The sequence below is a fragment of the Giraffa tippelskirchi genome, chromosome 9 (assembly GCF_054371585.1).
Source record: "Giraffa tippelskirchi isolate mGirTip1 chromosome 9, T2T-mGirTip1v1.2.pri, whole genome shotgun sequence".
Taxonomy (NCBI): Eukaryota; Metazoa; Chordata; class Mammalia; order Artiodactyla; family Giraffidae; genus Giraffa; species Giraffa tippelskirchi.
In genome coordinates this window covers 16,523,675-16,531,510 of record NC_137283.1, presented here as the reverse complement: position 1 = coordinate 16,531,510, position 7,836 = coordinate 16,523,675, and positions in this window count along the sequence as shown.

Below are 7,836 nucleotides of genomic sequence, written 5' to 3'. Positions count from 1 at the left end.
GCAAGGGCAATACAATAAAGATAGCCTTCAACTAATGGGGCTTGAACAACTGGACATCCATATGCCAAAAAAGTGAATTTAGACTCAAACGTTACACACTTCACAAAAATTAACTCAAAGTGGGTCACAGACCTAAACATAAAAAGCAAAACTGTTAAACAAACCTGGATGATAAAAATCTAGAAAGCATAACACCAACACCACCATCCTTGAAAGAAATAACTGATAAGCTGAACTTGATTAAAATTAACATCTGTTCTGCAAAAGACACTGTCAAGAGAAAAAAAGCCACATACTAGGAGAAAATACTTGCAGAAGACACCTCTAATTAAAGGACTGTTACCCAACATACAAAAAGCTCTTAAAACTCAACAGTAAGTAATCAGACAATCTTCAGATTCAGTGTAATGCTTACCAAAATCCCATTGGCATTTTTCACAAAAATAGACAATCCTAAAATACATACGGAACCACAGTAGCCAAAGCAATTTTGAGAAAGAACAATGCTGGAGGCCAGTTTCATGCTTCCTGATTTCAGACTATACTACAAAGGTATGGTGATTAAAACAGTATGGTACTGGCATAAAAACAGACACACAGATGAATGGAAGAGGAGAGAGAACCCCAAAATAAACCCATGCATGTATGATTGATTAATTTATGACAGAAGAGCCAAGAATAAATAGGGAAAAGACAGTCTCTTCAATAAGTGAGAAAACAGGACAGCCACATAGAATAAAACGGGATAGTTATCTTACACCAGGTTCAAAAATTAACTCATAATGGATTAAAGACTCAAATGTAAGAACTGAAACTATAAAACTCGTTGAAGGAAACATAAGGCAGTATGCTCCTTGCCATTGGACTTGGTGATGGTTTTTTGGATTGACACCACAAGCAAAAGCAACAAAAGCCAGAGTAAACAGGTGAGACCACATCAGACTAAAAAGCCTCTGCACAAGCAAAAGAAAGGACATCATGGACAAAACGAATGGGAGAAGATATTTGCAAATCATAACTCAAAAAGTTGAAATTAAAAAATTACCAGAAAATCTGAAAATACATTTTTCCAAATAAGACATACAGATGGCAAACAGATACATAAAAGATGCTCCACTTTTATGTAATAAAAGATTACTAAGCACCAGAGAAATGCAAATCAAAAACTACAGTAATGTATCACATCACACCTGTTAGCATGGCTGTTACCAAAAAGACAAATTAGTTCTAGTGAGGATCTGGAGAAAAGTGAACCCATATGCACTCTTGGTGGGGGTGTAAATTGGTACAAGCTTTATGGAAACCAGTATGGATGTTCCTCAAAAAATTAAAAATAGAACTACCATACAATCCAACAATTCCACTTGTGGATATTTATCTTAAGAAAACAAAAACAGGAACCCAAAAAGACATTTGCATCCCCAAGTTCACTGCAGCATTATTTACAGTAGCCAAGATACAGAAACAACCTATGTGTCCATTAATGGATGAATAAAATGTATATTGACAATGACAGCCATAAGCAAAAAATGAAATCTTGCCATTTGCAACAACACAGATGTTCCTTGAGAGCATTATGTTAAGTGAAATAAGAGAAAACCAGATACCATATGGTCTTAGTTATATGGGTGATCTTAAAATGAAGTCATGAATACAGAGAACACATTGGTAGTTGGTTGCCAGAGGTTGAGGATAGGAGTAGGCAAAATGGGTGAAGGTGATTAAAAGGTCAATCTTGGACTTTAGTCTTAGGGATGTAACTACAGTGTGATGACTATAGCTAATAATACTGTATTTACCAGTTACTAAAGGAGTAGATCTTAAAAGTTCATATCACAAGAAAACAATTTTGTAGCTGTGATGGTAGATGTTGATTAGACATTGCGGTGATCATTTCAAAATATATACGTACATTGACTTGTTATATACAAGAAACTAATATGTTGATGATAACCTCAGTTTTTTTTTTTTTTTTAATAATTAGAAGTTGAGGACAGTGTGACAGCAGATCTACATAGCCTTCACATTGTAGGTCCAGCCTACACTTCTAGCTTTATTTCACTTACATAAACTGTTTAGGTCAACTGATACGACTCTAGCTTCTTTACGGTCAGGATTTTACTATGTCTATAGAGTTTTGCATACAGGTTGTGCTTAACTCTTTGGGAAATTGACAGAAGGGAAGTTAGAAAGAATAGCACTTTTTTGAGAAATAAATGGATTTTCCTAATTAGAAGATCCAGTAGACAAAGTTGAGGTCATGAAGTGTAAGTTGAGAAAAGTTTTTTACCTGGAGAAACTTGCAAAACAGAAATCGTGGTGAGGAAAGGAGTAGTGTTTAATTTGCTGAAAGAGTTTATCAAATCAGTCAGGCATGTTGGTTTTTAAAGACTCTACTTCAAGATGTGGATACATTTTATGGTCCAACGGTACTGCTAGCCACCAGTAGGTATATAGCCTACTAGAGCTCTTCAGTTCAAATAAAGCTCTATTTAGGGTTACCTGGAGAATGCTTTCTTATCATACCCTTGGCAAGAATAAAGAAAACAGCCTTATTTTTAAATGGGCAAAAGACCTTGGACAGACACTTAATGTACAAATGGCTAAGGAGCATGTGAAAAGAGGTTCAACAGTACATGTCACTAGGAAACTGCAGATTGAAACAATAGTGTGATGTCATTACCTATTAGAATGACCAAAATCCAAAACAGTGACACTGCCACATGCTGATGATGTAAAGCAACAGGAACACTCATTCATTGCTGGTGGGAGTGCAAACAGATGCAACCACTTTGGAAAATAGTTTGGTCGTTTCTTAAAAAACTAAACATGCTGTACTCCTACCGCACAGTGCAGCAGTTGTGACTCTGTGTTTACCCTATGAAGGTGGAAATGTATGTCCACACAAAAGCTTGCACATAGATGTTTATAGCAGCTTTATTGATAATTGCCAAATCTTGGAAACAACCAAGATGTCCTTCAGTAGGTGAATGGGTAAATAAACTGGTGTTTCTGAAAAGTGGATTATTATTTAGCACTAAACTGAAACAAATTATCAAACCATAAAAAAATGGAGAAACATTTAATACATATTACTAGTAGAGAAAGAAAACCAGTCCGGAAAGGCTACATACTGTGTGATTCCAATGAAAATGCAAAATTGTAGAAACGGTAACAAAATCAGTTGAAGGGACAGGAGGATGAATGGGCAGAACACAGTATTTTTATGGTGGTGAAACTATTTTGTATAATACTGTAATGAGAGATACATGTAATTTTACATTTGCCCAAATCCACAGAATGTGAACTCTAATGTAAACTATGGACTTTGGGTGAAAATGGTTTGTCAGTGTAGGTCCATCAATTGTAACATGTCCCATTTGATGGAGGTTGTGGATAATGGGAGTGTCTGTGCGTATGTGGGGCAGGGAGAATATGGGAAGTCTGTACCTATTGACTTTTGTTGTGAACTTAAAATTTCTCTAAAAAAAGTCTCTTTTTTTCCTTAAGTGACAGAGACCAGGAAAAAAAAAAGACATGTAAAATAGATGTTTCCAAAGACAGACAAAACAATACCAAAAGTTATAATTCGAGAAAACTTTTCCTGAAGTATTTCAAACTACAAATTGAAAGACTATATTGCATACCTTGTAAATTCAACCCAGGATTCAAATCCAATATCAAAACATCCTAAAATTGTTGGGAGTTCGAAGAAATGAAGAAGCAAAAACGAAAACCTTGGTGGATATCCAGCCCTCCTTAACAAAGTTATTTCTAATGGAAGAATGTTAAGCTCTATCAGGCTTCCTGACAGCAACACTTCATGGCAAGAAAGAATGATACATTTAAAATACTCAGACTATGAACCAAAAGTTTCATTCCAACTATGTTATAGCAGCAAACTGTCATCCGCATGCAAGAACTTGGGGAGCTTTATTCCTGTTAATTCTCTTTCGTAGGAAAGAAACAGCTGATTGAGGTGACCAAACTGTCTTGAGAAACATCAGCAGAAAGTCTGATAGTGAGTTAATTACATGCAGTTAGAACTAAGAATGAATGCAGAATGTAAAGTGAGACTGCAACATCAGCTGGTTTGTGTGACCTAAGAATGTAAATACAGTGGAACTACAAAGAAATAATTGGAGAAGGCAATGGCACCCCACTCCATACTCTTGCCTGGAAAATCCCATGGACGGAGGAGCCTGGTAGGCTACAGTCCATGGGGTCGCTAAGAGTCGGACATGACTGAGCGACTTTACTTTCACTTTTCCCTTTCATGTGCTGGAGAAGGAAATGGCAACCCCCTCCAGTATTCTTGCCTGGAGAATCCCAGGGACGGAGGAGCCTGGTGGGCTGCTGTCTATGGGGTTGCACAGAGTCGGACACGACTGAAGCGACTTAGCAGCAGCACCAGCACAAAGAAATAAACAGGAAAGAATATGGTTTTACATATTCTTGTAATGGTAGTTACATTGGTGGTATTATATCTGATGGCTTTAATATGAGACAAATGAATCCAGTTGTGAGAACCAAGGTTCACTTAGAGGTAAAAAGTTGCAGATGTTAGGGCAAAACCTTCCTTGTATCAGTATTAACTCGACGTATTTTGTCACAGATACATTAGATTGATAGAGCCCATATCTATATGTGTGTGTGTGTCTGTCTTAACTCTGTCAACTGGAAAGGCTTCTTAGAGAAATGGCAGATTTTAGTCTGAGGGAGGAAATGTACAGGAGCACCCTGGAACATGTCATATCAGAGAGTGAAAGTCGCTCAGTCATGTCCCACTCTTTGCAACGCAGTGGACTATACAGTCCATGGAATTCTCCAGGCCAGAAAACTGGAGTGGGTAACTGGTCCTTTCTCCGGGGGATCTTCCCAATCCAGGGATTGAACCCAGGTCTCCTGCATTGCAGGCGGATTTTTTATCAGCTGACCCACCAGGGAAGCCCAAGAATACTGGAGTGGGTAACCTATCCTTCTCCAGCGGATCTTCCTGACCCAGGAATCGAACCAGGGTCTCCTGCATTGCAGGCAGATTCTTTACCAGCTGAGCTACCAGGAAAGCCCATCAAGGGAGCAGTGATACTATCAAAGATGATTTATGGTTAGGTTTGAAAGACTCAAACCACCTTAAAGAGGCTTCTGCTGACCAATGATACGACATTTTGAACATTAATTATGATAAATGTGTCAGAATCAAATACGTTTAAATCCATGAGTTTATAATGGTAACAAAACACAAATAATTGTTCATCTTGGGAGAATGTTAGGAAAGCAACTCTTTCTGAAAACTACAAAGAGTTCAGCATTCTTGCCTTTCCTATACGACTGTATGGGCTAGATCGAAAATGAGGATTTTCTCTTTATAGAAGCTCTCCCACAAAAAAGAGGATGATAGAATTGGAGCATCACTATGTTTCAACCCCTAATTACACAAAAGCAATTAGACAGTATCTCTTGATGAAGAAAACAACTATGGAGCAGTCATTAAAATGTGCAAACACACACTTGAATGTGAATAAGCATCTAGATCCAATTTGCTGGAAATATAGAGAACAGAGAAAACTCGTTTAACTGAACCACAAGAATAGAGCCAGCAAAATCCCAGCTATAGAACTCTACATAACAAATGGTCCAGTTTCTTCAACAAATTGCAAGGAGGGATAAAAAGAAACCAAGTGGTAAAGACATATCCAAAGAATAGTCAAAACTAAACCATTTTGTTTGAAGATGCTCTCTTGGATGAAGAAATTACAAAAGTTGGGAAGTCATTACACTAAAACTCCAGGCAGTGGTTACTCTTAGGAAAGAAGGAAGGGGATAGTGTTTGGGAGCATTGGAAAGGCTTCTGGGGTGGTTAGCAAATTCTCTTTGGTTATGGTTAGAAGATTATGTGTAATAGTTCATCTGCCTGTATGTTTGTTTTATACTGCAACATGTCTAACAAAACAAGGAACAGAATCTTACATAGCCAGAATAAACAGGCAAACAGCCCTGCAAAGGTCATTTGAACCCAGGGCCTCTGACTTACTTGCATATTTCTAGAGCCTAGAGCAGTACCTGACTAGAACAAGCATTCGACCCATGTTTTGTTGAATGCGTAAGTGAATCTGAAGACGCCTCCAACCACTCAGTTTGAATTTCGATACCTAGGTGAGCTTTCCAGCACCTCCAGATCTGTATGGGTGCCAGCATATGACATCACCAGTCCTGCTCTACCTCAGATTTGAAAGAGTTTTAAACTAGAGCTCTGTTGTAAACTTGGGAGTCGGGCCAGTTCCACAGGCTTCACGCTCCTTAGTCACTTCCCATGATGACAGCTCTGCATGCCACCTGGCTGCCCAGTGCTTCTGCTTTTACAGCGTACCATCCTTCTGTCTTTTTGTGTCCCACCTTTCTCTTTAGTCTTTTCTGCAGTGCTGTTTTCTATGGTAGACAAACCCTTACCTCCTCCATATTGTCTCTTGACCTAACTGAATATGGTTCTCTCCTTAGGACACCCTCTCCTTTGCAACGTTTGACATGGAGCCTGCTTCTTTCTCACACCCTATCGCATGGAGGCTCTCCCTAAGTATTTCCAGACAAAATACATCTTGTACCTTCTATTAAAAATCTGTATTTCCTCTCCTGCTCACACACTGGTTATTGTGCTTTCAACCCTCTTCCTGCTGTGATCTTAACCATCCAAACTCTGATTCTTTGATTCTTGGGGCAGCTTTGGCTTGTCTCCTGCCCCTCCATTTCTGCCATTATTGTCACCATTTGGGTGGACATCCTAGCCAGGGTACCTCGCATCTCAAAATCTTTTTCAAGAATTACTCAGACTATTCAGGTCAAATACCCAACTTTCTGATTAGCTATAGTCTCCTAACCTTCCAGCTCCTTTGAGTAAACTTCAGTGCTTTCATTTCTCCATTTTCTGCATCAGTCTGCCCCACTGCAGTTCCCCTTTTCCCATACCCATCCTTGATCTGTTGGTGGATCTCTGACTCACCTTACCTTGCACTTGCCTTTCAGTCTATAGTCTACCTTCTGTGCCTGCCCTCCCATCTGTTGGTGCCACCACAAATTCAGTCACCTGTCAGTCCTTTTATTGATCCTTTTTTATCCTTTGACAGCTCCATAAGCAACTTTTAAAGTTTCATAATTCTTACTCATTCCCTTCTCTTTCAGTAGACAGTCTTGCCTCCTGCTTCACCGAAGAATTGGATGCCATCAGGCATGCATGCTAAGTTGCTTCAGTCATGTCCGACTCTTTGTGACCCTGTGGATTGTAGCCTGCCAGGCTCCTGTGTCCATGGCATTCCCCAGGCAAGAGTACTGGAGCAGGTTGCCAGCAAGAGCTCCCTGAACCTTGTACTTAAACCCTGTACTTTACCCCACAAAAGAGGCTTCCTCTCCTCTTCTGTTAGTCTTCCTCTCTTTATCTTTAAACTCTTAGCAGCCATGACCTACAAACACTTAGAACTGTTCCATGTTAAAAAGAGATTCCATAATCTCCTCTAGATTACATGCTGATCCTTGTCCACTGCTGGTTCACTGTACTTCATAGTTCCTGAAAAATTTCCATTGATGTCCCCTTCTTATCCACACTTCTCCGGTGATCCTCACTCAGTCACCTGCCATTATCTCCCTGAACAGACCTTAGTTCGATTCTACCCTCACTCCTCTGAACATGCTTTTACCAAATCCAACAGTGAACCCCTTGTTCCCAAATCTAGGGGACCCCGTTTTTAAGTCCCTAAGTCTGGACCTCTCCACTCCATCTGACCAGTTGACCTTCCCCTTGAATTCTAAATCCTTGGTTTCCCTAACACCACATTCTCACCATGC